This window comes from Nicotiana tabacum, chromosome 12, assembly GCF_000715075.1.
Source record: "Nicotiana tabacum cultivar K326 chromosome 12, ASM71507v2, whole genome shotgun sequence".
In the NCBI taxonomy this organism is placed as follows: Eukaryota; Viridiplantae; Streptophyta; class Magnoliopsida; order Solanales; family Solanaceae; genus Nicotiana; species Nicotiana tabacum.
In genome coordinates, this window is record NC_134091.1 from 80,615,117 (window position 1) to 80,624,508 (window position 9,392).

A 9,392-nucleotide genomic window follows, 5' to 3' on the forward strand; every position below is an offset into this window, starting at 1 on the left:
CACTTTCATAATGAATCACTTGGGACTTACATAATTTACATGAATATCGTGGGATTCAATTCTAAGAGAATAGTTTAGCCAACATACCTCACTTGAGCTTCCTTAAACTCTAAAATGTTCCGGAATTCTTAGCAACTTCAATCTATTGTAGAAATATAACAAATTGAATCAAAATTTGGAAGATGATCATGGTTCTAGCTCACTCGGGCATTTTATCAAACATTAGATGTGCATAAGGTTTCAATGTCCTTTTTATGAAGGATTCCATCATCGCACAACCCAAGCTTTACCATTTTTAGCTCAACAATCTTCCTACACCCTTTGATAACACATGCATGTAAAATAAACAACTCTCATGCCCAAAAATTACCTTGCTAGTTACCCATTTTCAGAAGATTTCGAAATTAGGGTTTAGGGTGTAGAATCTTACCTCTAGGATGAAGACCTAGTGAGCTTCCCTTCTAAATCTTCCAAAACTTGAGCAACAATTGAAGAAAATTATTGAAGAACACCTTCACACTCTAGGGCACTCTCTCTCGCTCTAAAATATCAGATTATGGCTCAAAAATGGCCCAAAGAGTGTATTTAACGAAATATGGTCGGGTTTTAAAAACCCAAAAATGGAGCTCCGGAACAGTTCTGCGGTCACATATACGACCGCATAATGGATATGCGGACCGCATATCGGTCGTATAATTGCTGATAAAATGATCAAAAGGCTGTCTGTGTATGCGATCACTATATGGTCCGCATAACTGTTATGCGATCGCATAATGCACCGCATAACATTTATGCGGTCGCATAGTCGACCGCATAATTTCTTCCAACTGACCCAATTAACTGTCTCACTCTGCGGCCATTATGCGGTCCGCGAAGTGATTATGCGGTCGCATAATGGACCGCAGAAATGCACTATTCCGCCAAAAGTTTTCTTTTACTTTCCTGTGCATTGTTACAATCCTCAAACACATAAGCCTAGTCCGGCACCATGAAACATTATTTTCTTTTCAAATTTTACCGGGCTTTATACTTAAGTTCTTCAAAATTTTCTGGGGTGTTACATTCTCCCCCGCTTAGGATCATTCGTCCTCGAATGAGGGTTAAAAACCTGTTATTAACATCTTATGCAACTCAGTTTGTTTCATACGACATTCGAGCAACCCCAAATTTGACTAACTCCCAAAATTTCCAACCATTTCGCAGAGTTTCCTTGGTAACTGGGCCTATCCACCTGTCAGAGAGCCCCGGAAACACATCCTAACAACATATACGTATTCCAACAATGTAACATAATACAAAACAACACTAACTATGTCCTCACAAGCAATTATATTACCAACACAGAACACCCTTAACATCAAATGTACAAATCATACGTAATTTATAGAAAGCAACTCTTAGAATTTTTCATAGATCAGAACTTTATAAATACATGGTCATTCACACATATAAGGATACTTTTTCTTCATTTCTTCCTCGGCCTCCCAAGTAGCCTCTTCAACCTGTTGGTTTCGCCATAACACTTTCACTGAGGCAATTTCTTTATTTCTCAATTTTCGGACTTGCCGATCAATAATAGAAATCGCAATCTCTTCGTAAGTCAATCTCTCATTTACCTCAATAGTCTCGACCGGAACAATGAGTGTCGGATCTCCAACCACTTTCTTCAACATAGACACGTGAAACACCGGGTGTACTAATGACATCTCAGGTGGTAGCTCAAGCTTGTACGCCACCTTACCGATCTTCTGAATGATTTTGTACGGTCCGACATACCTCGGACTCAATTTCCCTTTCTTACCAAATCACATTACACCCTTCATGGGGGAAACTTTCAAGAATACCCAACCATCTTCTTTAAACTCCAAATCCCTACGACGAACATCCGAATAGGATTTCTGACAACTCTGAGCAGTCTTCAACCGCTCCTTAATGATTTTAACTTTTTCCATAGCCTGATGCACGAGGTATGGCCCTATCAACTCTGCTTCCCTAATTTCGAACCACCCAATGGGAGATCTACATCTCCTGCTATATAAAGCCTCGAATGGTGCCATCTGAATGCTAGCATGATAGCTATTATTGTATGCAAATTCTATAAGTGGTAAATGATCATCCCAGCTACCTTTGAAGTCTAGCACACAAGTACGCAACATATCCTCAAGCGTTTGAATAGTTCGCTCTGCCTGCCCGTCCGTCTGTGGGTGAAAGGCTGTACTACGATTCACCTGAGTACCCAAACCTTGCTGAAATTTCTTCCAAAAATTAGCAGTGAATTGTGCTCCCCGATCAGAAATGATGGAAACTGGGATGCCATGCAACCTGACTATTTCTTTGATATACAACTGAGCGTACTGCTCTGTTGTGTCGGTAGACTTAATCGGCAAAATTTGCGCTGACTTCGTGAGTCGATCCACAATCACCCAAATTGAGTCAAACTTGCGCGGAGTGCACGGTAATCCTACCACAAAGTCCATATTAATCATTTCCCATTTCCACATTGGAATTTCTATGTTCTGTGCCAACCCACCGGGCCTTTGGTGTTCGACCTTCACTTGCTTACAATTTGGATATCTTGCCACAAAATTCGCCACATTCCTCTTCATATCATTCCACCAATAGACTTCCTTAAGACCTTGATACATTTTCGTAGAACCTGGGTGCACGGAATACCTAGAAGTGTGAGCTTCAGTCATAATTCTTTCTCGGAGACCATCCACATTTGGAACACAGAGTCGCCCTTGGTACCTTAGTGTACCATCATCCATGCCAAGAGAAAAGGCCATGTTCTTATGTTTATGAATCCCCTCTTTCAACTACACCAACAATGGATTGTTGTATTGCTTCTCTTTGACTTCCACAACAAGCGATGATTCAGCCCTATTTTGCACAATTCAGCCCTATGTCTAAGACGAACTCCCAAACTAGCCAATCGGTGAACTTCTTTGGCCAATGGCCTTTGATATGCCTCCAAGTGTGCTAAGCTACCCATAGATTTTTGGCTAAGAGCATCCGCCACAACATTAGCCTTCCCCGGATGGTACAAAATATCAATGTCATAATCCTTGAGTAATTCAAGCCATCTTCTCTGCCTCAGATTCAATTCCTTCTATTTGAAAATATATTGAAGGCTCTTATGGTCCTTGAATATATCAACATGGAACCCATATAAATAATGACGCCAAATTTTCAATGCAAATACAACTGCTGCAAGTTCTAAATCATGTGTTGGATAGTTCTTTTCATGATTCTTGAGTTGCCTAGAAGCATAAGGCTGATAAAATGATCAAAAAGGTTGTCTGTGTATGCGGTCACTATGCGGTCCGTATAACTGTTATGCGATCGCATAATGCACCGCATAAGATTTATGCGGTCGCATAGTGGACCGCATAATTTCTTCCAACTGACCCAATTAACTCTCTCACTCTGCAACCATTATGCGATCCGCAGAGTGATTCTTTGCAAATTTTATCGGTCTTTACACTTATGTTCTTCAAAATTTTCCGGGGTGTTATAGCAGAATGACATCCAAAATTGCCCCTCTCCTGCCTCACTCTACGGCCATTAGCAGCTTCATTCATAATTTCCAAAATATTATGAGTTTATAGAATTAATAAAAAACATGATTTCCAAATACCAACATTTCTAGTTCAATTCCCCAACATTAACCACAACCTACAACCTGTCTACGGAGCCTCAAAGTACAACAGAAGAGTAATATGGAGATGCGGGCAACAAGGCCACGACTGTACCTCAAAACACAGTATATGAGAAACAAATGATACATGACCTCGAAAAAAAGTGGGGCTCACCAAATCAGCTGAAGAGAGTGTACCGTTATCACTGATCAATGCCGCCTGCTGTAGAACCACCTGCATCCAGTAAAGATGCAGCGCTCCCGGCAAAAGGGATGTTAGTACCGTCGAATAGCACTAGTAAGTATAGCTAAAAGTCCTATTCCAAAATAGAATACCCATATAAGAAAAGGCAACACATAGAAACACCAAGTCACCATCCACAATATCCAAATGTCTAGTTAAAAATATAATAATCTTTGGTTGGGAAATCATTAGCACCGACATACCACCGTCTTTGTTAGCACGGAGTCCGATCACGCCCGATCGGCTAGGCCATCTCCCCATGAACAATGTGGTTTGACATGTGATGTGAAAGAAAGTTGTTACCAAGAGTAGTACCACCATATGCGCAATATGGCTTCTGATCTCCACCCGATCAGCCAGGCCGCCTTCCCACATATGTCGTGTGGGTTGACTCTTCCAATCCACGAAGGTTCTAGTTTCATCCCAATTAAGGGGAATAATATCACAATTTCCCAAAGGTTCTAATTTCATCCCAAAAAGGGGAATAATCACAATCCACCCCTACACTGGCACGTGTAGTTTCAGGTGTGGGCCTTATGACCCACCCTTCCTCGGTTTTGCTAATGATGCTCCCAAAAAAATTTTTTTTTATTGATTTGCACACAGAGGTAACATAAATACAATAGTACTCATCTCAACATCTTTCACATTTTATAAATTCTCATTAGTATTTCCAGTCATTCACAACGACAATATTTTCTTGGCTCATTTGGCCATTCACAAGATTCTTTATTCTTGGCACGATGGCCGTATTTCATATTCCACACTTTCACCTCTTTCAATATCAAAGACCACCATTAAATATCAACATACAGAATATTTCAGAAATCATATACTTCAAATCCATTTGAAATGAGAACTTCAAACACAAATAGTTTCCTCCCAAAGAATGAGGCATACCAACTAACAATAGAAACACACGTGAAAAATCATAAACAATCAATACACCATTTATTCTTGCAATACTCTTCCCCAAAAATGACAATGTACAATTTCAAGATATGAGTATATAGAACTCGAATCACAGTGGATATATTTATAAAGCAAGAATTAGTTAAAGTAGTCACTAATGGGTATGAATTGAGTACAAAAGCTCTTAGGCAAATTCTATTTTCCAAAACACTTTTAAAACAATTGAGCCGAGGCTCATTTCACATTCTTTATCTCATTCTCTCAAATCATTTGCACTACTAGCCACAATAATAACTTAAATTCTTGGCACGTTGGTGTCACGACCTATAATCTCACATGTCGTGATGGCACCTATCTCAATAATAGGCAAGCCGACAATCTCAATAAACCACCATATATTTTAAATTTGAAAAGATAATTATTAAATTCAGCGGATGAAAAATCTCACAAACCCAAGTATAAACACTCCCAAAACCCAGCGTCACTGAGTACATGAGCATCTATTATGAATACAAAGTCTGATTGACAAAACACTATCTGAAAGTATAGAACAGTACAATAACTGAAGAAAGGGAGTCAAGGTCAGCAGACTCCAGGCAGCTACCTTGATAGTTTTCAACTGATAGTACTCTGAGATCTAACGGTCGTCGTGTCCGAAAGCACCTGGATCTGCACATGAGGGGCAGAGTGTAGTATGAGTACAACCAACTCAATAAGTAACAAGACTAACCTTTGGGCTGAAAGTAGTGACGAGCTCCGCATGTACGGTACAATATAAATAATAACGATACAGAAATGTAGGCATGCTTTCAAGTTCAACAATTGCTTTTAGTACAAATAAAACAGATCAATTTTGAACAATACGAGTAATATGACATCTATGTATCTTCATGCCAATGTACATATTGTATGTGATGCACTTTATTGAAAACTCCATGTACTCACAATCTAAAACACTCAATTACGCAGCACTGTATATGGCCGATCCAGCCCAGGGAAGATCCATCCTAAATATATATGTATATCCATCAACTGACAGTCAGTCAATCAGTACTGTATAAGGCCAATCCAGCCCAAGGAAGATCCATCCCAAATATATAAATACTTCGGGCAAGATCCATGCCCAGGGAAAATCCATCCCTCAATATAAATGCTTTGGGCAAGATCCATGCCCAGGGAAGATCCATCCCTTAATATAAATGCTTCGGGCAAGATCAATGCCCAGGGAAGATCCATCCCTCAATATAAATGCTTCGAACAAGATCCATGTCCAGGGAAGATTCATCCCTCAATATAAATGCTTCGGGCTATATCCATGCCTAGGGAAGATCGATCCCTCAATATAAATCAACCGCGCTCACCGGGGGGTTTGTAGACTCTCGGAGGGACTCCTTCAGCCCAAGCACTATATAAAGCCGATATGGCCTAGTGTAGGCGGGAAGTCCCGATCCTTATAATAATAAAGCCAATAAGGTCTGCTACATGCGGGCGGCCCCGATCCATTTAATAATAAAACCAATAAGGCCTGCTGCAGACGGGCAGACTAGATCCATATAATAATAAAGCCAATAAGGCCTGCTGTAGACGGGCAGTCCCGATCCCATAAATATACTCGCAATGGATGAATATGACTGAGTGTGAAATGTATATTTTTAAAACAATTAATTCAACAGCAACACGACCCCATGGGTCCCAAAATATTGGCACATAGCCTAAACACGATATTTAATAAGAGCCTCGGCTCAATTTCTCTAACACGTGGAACATGTTTAGATTATAACATGATTCATTAATTTTACAACTGCACAGGATTTATTCAAGACACAATTTCTGTGGTGCACGTCTACATGCTCGTCACCTATCGTGTGTGTCACCTCCAAACAATTTATATCATACCAAATTTCGGGGATTCATACCCTCAAAACCAAGTTTAGAAGTGTTACTTATCTCAAACTGTATAATTCTTTACTCCTCTAGGCCCTTGCCTCGTGAGTTTATCTCCAAACGCCTCGAATATAGCCACAAATTATTCGATTCAGTCAATAAAATTTATTGGAATTAATTCCATAAGAAAATACTAATTTTCCAACAAAATCCGAAATTGCACTCAAAAATCGCCCGTGAGGCCCCGTCTTGGAACCCGACAATAGTTAGAAAATATGAATGCCCATCCAACCATGAGTCTAACCATACTTGAAACTTACAGGAACATCGTGGAATTCAATTCTAAGAGAGTAGTTTAGCCAACATCCCTTGATGGAGCTCTCTAGTGCTACTAAAACCACCTACTACTCTTACAACTTCAATCTTCATCAACATAATTCAATTGGACCAATATTAGTAAAACATTCCAGGTTTTTGGTCGTTTTGGCATTTTATCAAACACCTAGAGTGCATAGCATTCAACTACCTCTAGTAATGGTATTTCTTCATCCAACATTCCATCCTTCCCACCAATAAGAGATACTAAACCATCCTTTGTCTACAAATTGCCTTCTTTAGAACCTTTGCAATCATCAATGAACTCACATCCACCCAATTGTTACTAATTAATTCATTACAAAATCTCTACAATACCCAATAATCTAGTTGAAGTATTTATGGCTTCTAAGCACCATCCAATAAGTGCTAATGCTTATTTCTTGCTCATATATTCACGAACAATCCATGATTATATGTTTAAGAGTGAAAGATTACCTCTTGAAGACCAAATCTTGAAAGCCAACTTTTGGAGTGTTCTTGAGATTTTGAAGAAATCCTATGGAATCCAATACAAAATCTTGTTGTAACTAGTGATTGTGAAGTGAAATCATCATAAAAACACTCTTAAAAACTCACCTTAAGTGTGTATTGGAAGCATTGGCCGGATGGGTGATGGAGAGAAAAGCCCTAGTCATGAAATCCTTTTCTTCTTCTGTCTCCCCGCTCATCTATTAATAAAATCGGATACTGTATTTTTTCACTGGTGTTATCCCTGTGCTATAAGGCTTTAGCTCACTGGTTTGCTAAAATCGGATACAATATTTTTCCGCTAGTGATATCCCTGTGCTATAAGGTTTTAGCTCACTGGTTTTCTAAAATCGGATACAGTATGTTTTTCCACAGGTGCTATCCCTTTGCTATAAGGCTTTAGCTCACTGGTTTGCTAAAATTTTCAACTTCCCTCCTGTGCCTACAGCTGCGCTATGTGGAGATAGCTCACTGTATTTTCTTTAGTCTTATTGCTTTAAAATTAACATCCAAGGGAGAAAGTTCTACAACCTTTGTACTAATTGATCTATCTCGGCACCACAAAACCTTAATTTCCTTAGCAAAAATTCTCCGGGGTCGTTACACATAATTCAACATCCGGTCAACCTTTTTAACTTAAGTTCTAAACTTTGGAACTAAGTGTTCCAAATTATTACAAAACCTCACCAGACCCGAACCAACCACCCCGAGCAAGTTACATAACAACTCTAAAGCATAAATTGGGCAGTAAATAGGGGAACGTGGCTGTAATACTTAAAACGACCGGTCGGGCCGTTACATTCTCCCTCACTTAAATATACGTTCGTCCTTGAACGTGCCAAGTGTTATTTCCAAGCCATCACATCACTATTCCATCTTACCACGCACATTCCCGGGGGTGATCTCACGTCACCATATTCTATATAGGCCTCACCACACAACATAACTGAAAATTACTAATTTAGCATTAGCCCATAAATCTTGGAATCCAATTTCCAACATTCAAAAATTTCCTTCGAAGACCCGAATCTCACATCTACACTATGTATGAGTCTTAACAAACTATATCCAGCCATAACCATAATCCCACATATAATCACATAACATACTACACAAATCGCATACTCGTAGCACCATTTCTGATCACAGTAACTACTCAAAACCAACCAAGTACTAGTATAAAACCTTGCATTCAACAGAACCTCATTCCAAAAACTTCGTACACTGCCAATGGTGAAAGAAATAATCAAAAACTCATAACCACTCATGAGATCAACTAGCCTTGGGGCTCTCTCGCCCCAACCAGGACCATAATCCTCTCCTAAGCCGGCATTCAATATTATCCTCTCGAATATACCATAATCAAGCCTGATAGTACCCATTCTAGGTCCAATGACCTTATATTATTAAACACAACTATCCCCCAGACACGCCACATCAATATAACTCAAGCCACAACAGCGCAATATGTGTACCCAAATATGGAAAATATCTCAAAGAAGAGAACCGTATTGTGAGTTCAATAAGCACCACCACAACTGCAATGCTATAAGCTCGTTATATATAGTAGAACCAAGATACACAAATTTAATAACAGTAACCAGCTCTTCTAGAGCTCACATTAACATCACTCGCACGAACAACTCACGTGCTATAGTATCAATATCTGGACCCGCATGGGCAACTCACGTGCCAATAATATCAGTATATGGATCCGCACAGACAACTCACGTGCCAATAACACAATCCGCCTGGCATGAGCACAGGCCTCTAGTCCAAGCATATCATAGAGGAGCAATCAAACAAGTACACATGTATATGATAAATGAAATAAGATTCACATGCTCTGGACTGGTATAAATAACACGC